Source organism: Betta splendens, chromosome 16 (assembly GCF_900634795.4).
Source record: "Betta splendens chromosome 16, fBetSpl5.4, whole genome shotgun sequence".
Lineage (NCBI taxonomy): Eukaryota > Metazoa > Chordata > Actinopteri > Anabantiformes > Osphronemidae > Betta > Betta splendens.
This window is the reverse complement of record NC_040896.2, coordinates 5,540,190-5,551,483: the sequence shown is the minus strand read 5'-3', so window position 1 is coordinate 5,551,483 and position 11,294 is coordinate 5,540,190.

Below are 11,294 nucleotides of genomic sequence, written 5' to 3'. Positions count from 1 at the left end.
TAATTATTAGCAGTAGGACTTTTTAAAAGCTGAGGAAATGTGATTTAAGTATGTATTATTAGAGACGTACATTCCGCCTTGTCCCCTATCGTAGCTGCTTTAAAGGAACTAGTCGAGTCTCCAGCTCGAACTCAGCTGGACACGAACTCGGCACTCCTCTTTGTGGGCCGGCTCTGGGTTTTTGGTCCGGTTGTTTCTCTCTTTGGTTCGGTACTGAGTTCTTACTGAACTAGAACCACGTCCAGCTGCGCTCTGACCGCGCTCCGTACTTCAGCCTTTGTCTCCTCGTCCTGGTGCTGCAGGCTGGGGGTCAGGTTGTCCAGAGGCTGCTGCCGCGGACCCGTCTCCTCACTCTGGGTTGCTGGGGACGACCCAAACCGGCAGGCGGCAGGGTTCGGTACGGCCTCTTCCTGGAGCGGTTGCTCGTCAGAAAGGACTTGATTCTTTGTCCGGTTCTCATGGTGGACCAGCGTCCCCCGTACAGCCTGAGGGAACCAGAGGGACGTGAAGGATGGCTCTTACACACACACACACACACACACACAGTGTAGCTTCTGTTCAACAAACCATATTATATATGTGGGGGACTTGGCTGGTTCATGCTGAGCTTCCTGTTTGCTCTGTCTTTAGGTTTGACTTGGGGCGTAATAGTTTATTGATCCCCCATTGGGAAAATTTTTCTTTGACTTTGGACCGATCCCCTGAGGCGCAGTGGGCAGCCAGAGCCCAGGGTGCTAGTGTGAAGCTTGAATCACGCAAAGGTAAACCAAACTATGTCGTGTGACCCCCTGATCCTGCAGTGAGCAGGCCCCAGCCAGCGATCCGGGGCTCGGGCAGGGGGCAGTCCAGCAGCAGGTTCAGAGTCTGCAAAGCTGCAACACAACAGGTTGAACTGTGTCTCACTGGCTTCTAACGGCTACGAAGCAGAACCTTCTTCCTTCAGCTTCTAATGGGTTTTTATAGTTGGCTAAATACCTGCCGCTCAGGCCCAGAGTCTCCAGAACCACCTGCAGACGCTCTGGAGCGACGCAACGGAACCATGTCAACTAAAGGAAGTTTAACTGTGCGTGAATCAGCTGTTTGCTTCTTCTGTCCAGAGAAGCAAAAGTTACTTGCTGACCTTTGGCTCAGTATTAGCAGCCTGGTCTGACTGGACCAGTACCAAGCCGAAACATTGCAACACGTTTATATGGATCATCATCAGTAATTAAGGTTTGTGGTAGGTTATTTAGAGACGGTGTGCAGGCTCTTGACAGCACAGCGCCGAACAGTTGTGGGGACGCTTGGCCGACCCGGATGAATTTCAGATGGAGACCCTCTCTGTCCACCACACGGCAGCATCCCGTACGCCATCTGCCGGCTCAGCCGAGATGGGTATGTCTGCGTGGTCCACAAGGATGCTGAGACTCAGCCTGTGCAGCAGCAGCACGTCCAGGGCCTGTGTCAGGGGCAGGCGCATCCAGGCTGGGACCTTAGAGGACAGAACACCTTAGAACCTTAGATGACAAGTGTGTTCCCACCGCTGCTGAGAACGCAGGCTGGACCCAGGAGTGAAGAACCTCTTGTCGTGTATTTCCACGACAGAGATTTCACAAGAACTCAACTTTGAAGTTTAAATCAATAGCATACAAATTTATTATACATGACAAATTAAATCAATCAGATAATGATTACAAAAGAGTAATAGCAAGAGAGGCAGAGACCGAATTCACCTGCTTGTTCCTCTGCAGAGAGAACCGAGAGGTCGGAAAAGGTCCGCTGTGTGCTACCAGCGGACCCTCTGCGAAGCGCTCTGAAAAACCCCAGCCTGTGAAGGCCTGCTTTTAACCACCACCTAAAATCTTTCCACATGTCCAAATAAGGACGTGTAGATGTTTTTCTCGGCTACTTGGAAAGTCCTGGCGCTGGGCCGTGTTATCTGTCCGGCTCCAGCTTCATCTGGCCCACCATCAACCTCCCAGTTCCTTCCCCAGGTCGGCGTGACATTTTGAATATTTCCTTAGGAACAGCTCGAATAAACAGTTTACGCAACAGATTCTGCGAACCCAGATTCTACGAACCCAGTTTAAGCAAACTCTTTCACCCCACCCCACACGAACCCATCTACTCTCTGTACTTCTCTCATAAGCAATGATCAATTTTGATCATTTAAAAGTAAATGTAAATGTCTGTTTCCTGGAGTCTATCCCAGATGCTCCCCAGACAACGACCCTGCCAAACTGCAAGGGTTGAGGAACAGTCACTGCATCTTAACCTGACCCGAACAGATTGTTCACTACCTATATAATAATATATGATAAGATACATAAATATACTACAAATCCCCTCCTCATGGGCATTTTAATGCCCATCAATCTTGAAAGCGAGTGGCCAAGAAAGCTCCTCTTTGACTCATCATACTGCATTATATTAAATAGACATGAACTTCAACATTAAGATGAAAAAGCAAAGTTAAAGATTCACAAAATCTGTGGTGAATAGAACACCTAAGCTCTTCTTTCAGCTCCAACAGGTGATCCTCCCACGCTGTCTGTAAACAAGTACATTCAGTAACAAACCTCACAGTTTTCATTCTACATAAGTGTCCTCTTTATCACAACAGATTCTTCACAGACTCCACACCGACCACAGTTAATCATGAAGGTCTGTGCTCTCACTTCGTCCAGTATCTGCAATTCAGCTCATGCACGGGCAAATTCAAACATCAGTGTATGTCAACGATGCAGCTAAGGGCGGCGCTCCGCCCACACCCTATAGCCGTGTTGGTCAGCGCAGCCCCACAATGTTAGGTGGGTGAGGATTGTTGATGTAGCTGGAATTGCAATATATTGGACTCTCCATCAGCTCCTTCGGCTCCATCGACTCCTCCTTCGTCCGTCACGGTTGTACTGGAAGCTGTGGCACTGCACCCTCTGCGTTGTCCTAGGAACCTCATCTGATGCCCTGCCTTTCTGCTAGCGACCCAGTTGGCCCAGCTTGCCTTCACGTTGAACACAGAGTCCCTTATTTCTCGACTGTCCAGGGTTCCAGCACACTTCTGCTGCACCATCCTCTGTCCCCCTCAGACTGGTGCTCCAGCTGTGACCTGAGAGCTGATAGCTGAGAGGCAGAAAGATCTGCACTATAGTGCAGCATAAACCATCCTACAGAGCTAGGGTTAGGGTTAGACTGAATAGAACATATAGTTTGCTTTTTGTTCCAAGTCGTCGCTGTAGAAATCAAAAGATCAGAGAATATAAAAACTCACAGTTGTAGCAGATCATAAGACACACCCTCCTCTGATACTGAAGTAACCTGTGGATGGAGGTTAAGAGTAGGAGAGAAGTTGGTTAGGGAAAAAATTTAGTTTAGAAAATTAGTTGACACATTTTCTCCATTGCTGCTCTGTGTAGAGAGAAGGGCTGAAGTTGTTAATGTGACCTTCCTGTGTACAACAACACACTGAGATGCAGAATGAAAATTGTTAAACCCTCATTATATAAAATCAACAACAAGAAACATCATCGACATGTGTCATAGTCAGTCCGCAGAGCATATACAGTATCAGTCAGTCATGTCATGAGCTCAGGGTTTTTGTCGTGCACGTGAGCTAAGAGAGTGACTCTTGCTCTATGAGAACTATAATTTAGAAAGGCTAGCCTGTGACCTTGTTCTGCTAAATGAGTCAGCAGTGTCACTCAGGGCCCATCAGTGATCCGGAGTTTGATCTTCTTTGTCCTCTTCTTTCCTGCAATGGAACAACACAGCTTTCCTGCGTATATTAATCATCTGTTTCACATAGAAACTTGGTTGATGCATTAAACACCATTTCGTCAAGCAAAGCTTCGTGCAATGTTAGTCTATGCGTTCGGCATATTTTTACAAGCTACACACTGAAATGCAATATTCACAGTACTTTTTCGTCCCTCTATTGTCATTGTCACATTTACACTTTCCTTTTCATTCACTCCTCGACTTCCCTTAACTCCTTTTCTTCCTGACATACCCTGCTCCTGTCACTTTTCCTATCACTCCACAATGAGTCCCGCTGTAAGATCATACTCCTCTATAGCGTAAGCTATTTACAGTATATAACAAATCAAATTTTGTGCCAACTCGACCACAACCTTTCCCCCATGGATTAAGTTTACCAACTTGGGATAAAACACAACAGAAACAGAATAGTCCATTCTTACAGCAGATGCCACACACACAAGTTCCCCAGTTACTAAGGATTGACATAAAGCAATAATCAATTTTTTACAATACATTTTTCCCCCCTCAATAGACAGATAACTGTCCATTGAATTTGAAGCCGATTAAATCATTAAATTAAGATGGATGGATAAAAGGACACTAGCAAAACCCTAAAAGTAATTTCCTACTCTTATTTATCCTACGTATTTATCCTTACCAGGGATCATCATCAATCCCTGAATAAAACTGAGTGAACTTAAGGACAATGTCAATAGGAGAAACAAGACCTTATGTTCCTCATGTTCAGACCTTAATAACTATAACATCAACACGAACTAATCTCATTATGAACACAGAATCATTGCGTTGTAGGAAACCTTTTTAAATTCAAGACGCATTGCGGATGCATGCATTAAGTGACTTTATGACAAAATTAACGTAAAGACTAAATAAGCTGAATCCTCACAAACTATCAGAAATGACACATGGACATAACACAACCTAGTTAACTGTTGGAAATGCAAAGCTATACCCTAGAAATTCAAACAACCCCACAATTATTGTTACATCTAATTATAATTCCCCTGTGACTGTCAGAGTTTGTAGTGATAACAAAATAGCTGTGGACGATAACTGAAGTATTGTAAGCTATTAAAGAAAGTCCATATAAACCCACATACAGTCACCCCTCTTGGAGGATAAAGCACCGTCACTGTTGCTGCTCAGTCTCTTCCCCAGACCTCCTCCTTCTATGCCGTAAAGAACACCACAGCCCTGTCACACTTGTTTAAGGCCTGCAGACTGATGACATCTATGTCAACTGTTTAGCAAAAGGATGGAAAGAAAAAATGAACTGAGACCTGGTTTACACATTTGCTAAATGTGTCTTCTGCTCTGTTGGAATATATTAATGATAGTGATGATAAGAACTAAGTGGAACCTCATCAAAACATGTCAAGGCGATCATTAAAACTGCAGCCCCACTTAAACAGTAGACGGACTGTGCAAATACTAAGTGTAGTGTAGTGAACAGTAGCTGCTTGCAGCACCACAATCCGTAGCATTACAATACAGTACTATAGAAGGCTAAGCATTGTTGCAACAGTTACACCTTGCAGGTTCTGAATGGTTTGGTTTTTCTGTCTATTGGAGAACTGGCACAGTAGCAGTAAAATGCACGTCTGGTTTTAGTCACTTTAAAGTTTGATGTTTTCTGTAACACACGAGAGCATGATGCGTTATGCTAGCTTACGTACTGTAGGGATCAAACTGCTGTTTACTGTATGATGGAAACATTTACACTCTCCTCAAATTCCCTTTTTAGCTGATTGACCCCCTCAGATACTTCACTCACTTTATGGTATGTGGGAGGCACTTCCTACAGTGTTGAGGCTTGTCTAGTGAAACTTTCTTACCTCACTAATGTGAATGAGTCTTTACCAATACCATGAGACAACTGTCTACAGTTAGTGTTAGTTGGAGAGATGGACTGAGGCATGTCTCAAAGTCTGGTGCACACAGTGTCTTCATCCACATACTTCACATTCACATTGTTTTTAACACCGTCAACCACTGAGCATCAGATGGAGCATTTGTCAGCAGAGTGATTGAATTGGGAACTTTTTCTTGAAATATTCTCTATACCTTTGTCTTTCCCTTGCCTAGTAAAATTGGCATATTTTTAATTTTTGTCTCTGTTGGCAGGTTTAAGGACTAAGTCATTCTCACCAGCCGACTTGTTTATTTTGTTTCCAAATTTTAGATATTTGTCTGAGTCTCAAAGTACTAAAGTGTGCAGCAAGGTGAAGTCACAGATTCAGAGGCATCTGGCTTTTTGGCTTTTGATGGAGCCCATCAACAAAGTTCATGAATCCTGCAGGTGTCTGGTCCTCTCTAGTACCCAGCTGAGGGGCCTCCACATTGATCAACGGACCCCTTTGGTCTGGGCACTCCTCGTGAGCCTCGTAGCCAAGCAAAGCAATGGCTTCTTACGTGACCAGTCTTCCCACAGCAGTAGCATCTCACGCCTCCTCTGTGGCTGCCTTCTGTTCCTCTGCCTTTGTCTGCAGGGAACCCTCCTCTCCTTATAGGAGGTCGTCTTGTCCACCCTCCTGGTAGAATGTACATCACCTGAGGTGTGGCCATGCCTGGTGGTGTAGGTGGGGTCTGAGGCACGCTGGCTGGTTGAGCAGACACCATCCTCCTCTCTCTTTTCTCCCCCTCTTTTCGCTGCTGCTGGCGTGTTGCTTCTTTCACTGCCTCCTTTGCCTGCTTCTGACGCAGCTCAACAGCATGAATCACATGGTCAGTTATTTGTTCTAGTGACAAGTTGCAAAGTCCCACAGTGTCAGTCAGATCATTCTGATCTGGTCTTGAAGGCCAGGGCAGATTTTGACGCTTTGCCTCTTCGACCAGCAGAGGAAGTCCATCAGAAACCTCATTTACCCGCTCGTCACCCACACACACTGATTCCTCATCTGACTCAGCCCACAGTGATCTAACTGCTCTGTCACGCAGATCACTTTCACTGCGAGAATTTCCAATTGAGATTTTCTCTGTGTTTGAATAAATGTCGGGCAGTTCTAACAACTCATCCCTTTCCACTGCCCTGTCTGTCCCTTCTAGATCAGCTACAGGGTGAACTGGCTTCTTTGTCCGTAATGGGTTTGTTTCTTCTGCATCCATCTGGGACGCATCTGAAAGAGACTTAATTATAGAGATCTGATTAAATTGATTATCACCACATTGAGTCGTCTTTTTGCTCATCGTTTTTGCACAGTTGATAAACAATTGCAACACTGCATTTTCTCTTTCCCGTTTAAGGCCTCGCTTTACAGATTTGTCTTTTATCTTATAGGTTTTTATAAAACCCTGCATCTCTGCACACTGCCTCAGATCAAATGTCCCCTCTGAAGGCCAGGGCGACGTGGATTCATGTGTCCGCTTGCTCCATTTGTGTGAGCATTTCTGAATTTCCTTCATCAACACCTCGACTGGAGACATGTTCCCATCCACAGATCTCATTATTAAATATGTATCTTTACTGAAAATATGATTTCAATCCCTAATTACACCTAATTATACTTGTAACTGAACTAATCTCAATCAGTGTTCATAACTGAAGTAAGTTCCCTGTCTTTACAACCCATAGTTAGTGAAAAGCAACATAAATAGTAACCAGTTAAATTGTAATTAGACGCTCTTCCTTTCTGGGTATCTTGGTTTTACCTCTGTTTTAAGCAACTGGCCCGATAATCATTCCTAGTGACTGTTGAGCTGATGAGTTTTGATTTGTTCTGAATAAAAGAGTAAGCCTGATGCAAAGATAAACCAAACCACTGCAGAAAACGCCCGCTTCAGAGCAACTGCTGAAGAAAAATTATAAGCGTCTTATTGGAGCTGATCATGTGCTTTGTTTATATTACTAGGTTTATACAAAATCAGCGTAATTGAAACACTTGATTTAATGTGATAGTGATGTCACATGCTGTGCCTAACCCACATTAGGTCACAAATGGTGGTCTTGCTCCTGAGAATGCAGCTGCTACAGCCGCGTAAGCAAAGAAGGACCTTTGATATAAATGGAGGAATGTTTATTAACTTTGCCCAAATAACCTAGTTAACCTAGAACCAGACAAAAATGGAAACTGAAAATGAAAAAATAGAAGCTAAATCCCACCAATACACACTGACAGAAAGTATAGCCAACACACTGCAGACCACTACTAGTACACTAGCATGTACGTCGCATAAACCCCTTCTTGTGGTTCTATTCTCACCTAGTGTATTACTAACATTTATTCTCACCTAATACTAACCAGGCACTAATAGTCTATACATACATACATCTGATCTGAAAAGTTGGTGAAAACTCAGGGGAGGGGTGAGGCGGAGCCTCAGACAGATGGAGGCTCGTAAGTACTCTGTTTGTCTTTGTACTTCCAGTCTGATTCTGCTCTTAGAGAAGCACACGGCTGACGGCTCGGAGCCAATTTACAAGCGTTAGCGTTACTGTAAAATTCCTTCCTCTTCAACCAACGTAGTAAACGTTTTGAACTTTATCTGCTGTCCGTTACAATAATAGTAATAATAGGAGCAAGAATAAGGCTTTACTTCAGTCTGCCAACTATGTGTCTATGTCTCTCCAATGCACACTCACACACACACCCTTGAACTTAATGCTCTGAGCAGTAAAACACATACACACACACTCTTCTCTCTCTCTGGAGCGTAAACAACAGAAGAGGCACACGGCTGACGCCTCCACACCCAATTCAGAGACCGCGCCTCAATTCACAACTCCCCCCTTTTTTATTTTTTAATAAACAAAGCAGCCGCGGTCTTTACACACCGTGACCAGCTTGACCACTCCCAACCACAGAGCGGACACGTTGTCACAAAAAATGCACTAAAATACTCAGATTACGTCAAAATGATTATTAAACTACAAAGAAAAGTGAACACCATATAGGACAATCAAAAATCTTAAAGTATTAAACAACAACAAAAATTAAAACCCAACTTTGTGTCGCCACCTGGCACCAAGCCAACGTCTCCCCCCAACTATCTGAAAACACACGTATGAGGAGCGGGGATCTCTGTCTAGTCCACACACACACACACACACACTCACTCCCCCGCCCTCCTGCTCTCTTTTCCTCTCTCCCTCACACACACACACACTCCCTCTGCACCGGAGGAGTAGAGGAGCCGCTGTCAACCCAGCCTACTTCAAATTTAACTCAGCAACAAGCAACTATTACGCCGTTTAACTTCACATACGTATATACACAAATACACACTTGATTAAACTTCATACACTATTGCCAGCACACTTCATATGCATATCACAGAAAGCGCTTTTACTGATTTCCCTATGTTTCTCAGGCCTCACAACTCATGAGAAAATCTACACTTGGATTGATCAGTCCCAAGCTTAATGTAGGTCTCCTCATACACACATAAACCTACAGTGCCTTAAATATATAAGCATATATATATATATATGTATATATATATATATATATATAAATTTGGTCTAATTTGGTGAGTAAAAGTCGGCTTTTCGGTTCACTAAACTGAGCACTGAGGCCGCACCGTAATCTGACGCTGTTACTAATCCTCACCTTAATTTTAGAACCACTTGAATAAATATTTTTCAGTCCCGAACTATAAAATGGTAAGTAGAGAGTGTCCAACTTACAAAAAGGTGTTTAGTATATGTTGCCAATTTGGGTTCTTTTTCTTGGGCCTGCACTTCCAACGTCAGTTACCGTACTTACACAGCCTTAAATTTATTTTAGCCACATACAGACTATATAAGCCCTTGATTTAGAATCTCCCAACGTCGTCTGTCAAAGAGCTAACATGTAAGTCAACATTTAGAGGTCAATAGGCCATGTCATTTTCTATTTCCCCACAATAAAAGCAAAGTACAGCACACAAATAAAGCAGTTGGTTAGTTATATTTATATACAGCAAATTTTACAAGCAAATTCTCCACTGCCTCTCTCTGCTTATTCCCACACAGATTGTTTTCTAGAAATAGCCGAATCAGAATTTAGAATCTTCTAATGTAACCAACATTTGCCCACACCGCCCCCAACACAGAGAATCGTCATGTAAGAGCTTTAAGCGCATCTCACCTGTGGCCACCAGTGACGAGTCGTCTCGGGCTGGGTGCAGCCGGGCACCTGTCGGCTTCAGACCCGGCTATGACCTGCCTGCTTGGAGTGACGCCATTTTCTGTCGTGTATTTCCACGACAGAGATTTCACAAGAACTCAACTTTGAAGTTTAAATCAATAGCATACAAATTTATTATACATGACAAATTAAATCAATCAGATAATGATTACAAAAGAGTAATAGCAAGAGAGGCAGAGACCGAATTCACCTGCTTGTTCCTCTGCAGAGAGAACCGAGAGGTCGGAAAAGGTCCGCTGTGTGCTACCAGCGGACCCTCTGCGAAGCGCTCTGAAAAACCCCAGCCTGTGAAGGCCTGCTTTTAACCACCACCTAAAATCTTTCCACATGTCCAAATAAGGACGTGTAGATGTTTTTCTCGGCTACTTGGAAAGTCCTGGCGCTGGGCCGTGTTATCTGTCCGGCTCCAGCTTCATCTGGCCCACCATCAACCTCCCAGTTCCTTCCCCAGGTCGGCGTGACATTTTGAATATTTCCTTAGGAACAGCTCGAATAAACAGTTTACGCAACAGATTCTGCGAACCCAGATTCTACGAACCCAGTTTAAGCAAACTCTTTCACCCCACCCCACACGAACCCATCTACTCTCTGTACTTCTCTCATAAGCAATGATCAATTTTGATCATTTAAAAGTAAATGTAAATGTCTGTTTCCTGGAGTCTATCCCAGATGCTCCCCAGACAACGACCCTGCCAAACTGCAAGGGTTGAGGAACAGTCACTGCATCTTAACCTGACCCGAACAGATTGTTCACTACCTATATAATAATATATGATAAGATACATAAATATACTACACTCTTCAGGGCCGTGCGTACTCCCTCATCAGGGCCGCAGGCTCTGCAGCACCTCGGCTTTGCTTGAGATTCAACAGCTGGATTTGAGCTACATTCACCTGGAGTGTCAGGAGCCAAACTCTGTAAATTCTGTAAATTCAGTTCTGGTGAAGAATAATGTCATGTTATACCTAAGAAAAGGTAAAGTGTGGTGTTTGTCATCAGTTGAAGTACTTCTGGGGACGTCATTTAATGTACTAGAATTTAAGATCCACAAAGTCTCATCTGCTGTTTCATGTGAACGTAGCAGAACTGTTCAAACGAGGGAAACGGCGAACACGTGAGGGAGGTCTCGATCTCAGGTCCCTCAGGTGTCACGCTCGGTCTGCCAGGCCCAGTTTCCCGCCGGTTCTCCAACTATCTCCGCTGTTAGATGTTTTTTCCAGCTGTTGGTTGTCTGAGCAGGACCTGGAAAGCTCGAGTTTGATTTCGATAAACGTTTGGTGAGGAGGGGTTTGTGAGATGGACTGAACCGATCAATAAGTCCGTCGCACCCTACGATGAAGCGTACCGAGCGTTTGTGGCGCTGTCACGTGGCTAACGAGCCCGCTTCTGATTGGCCAAGACCGACCGGAAGC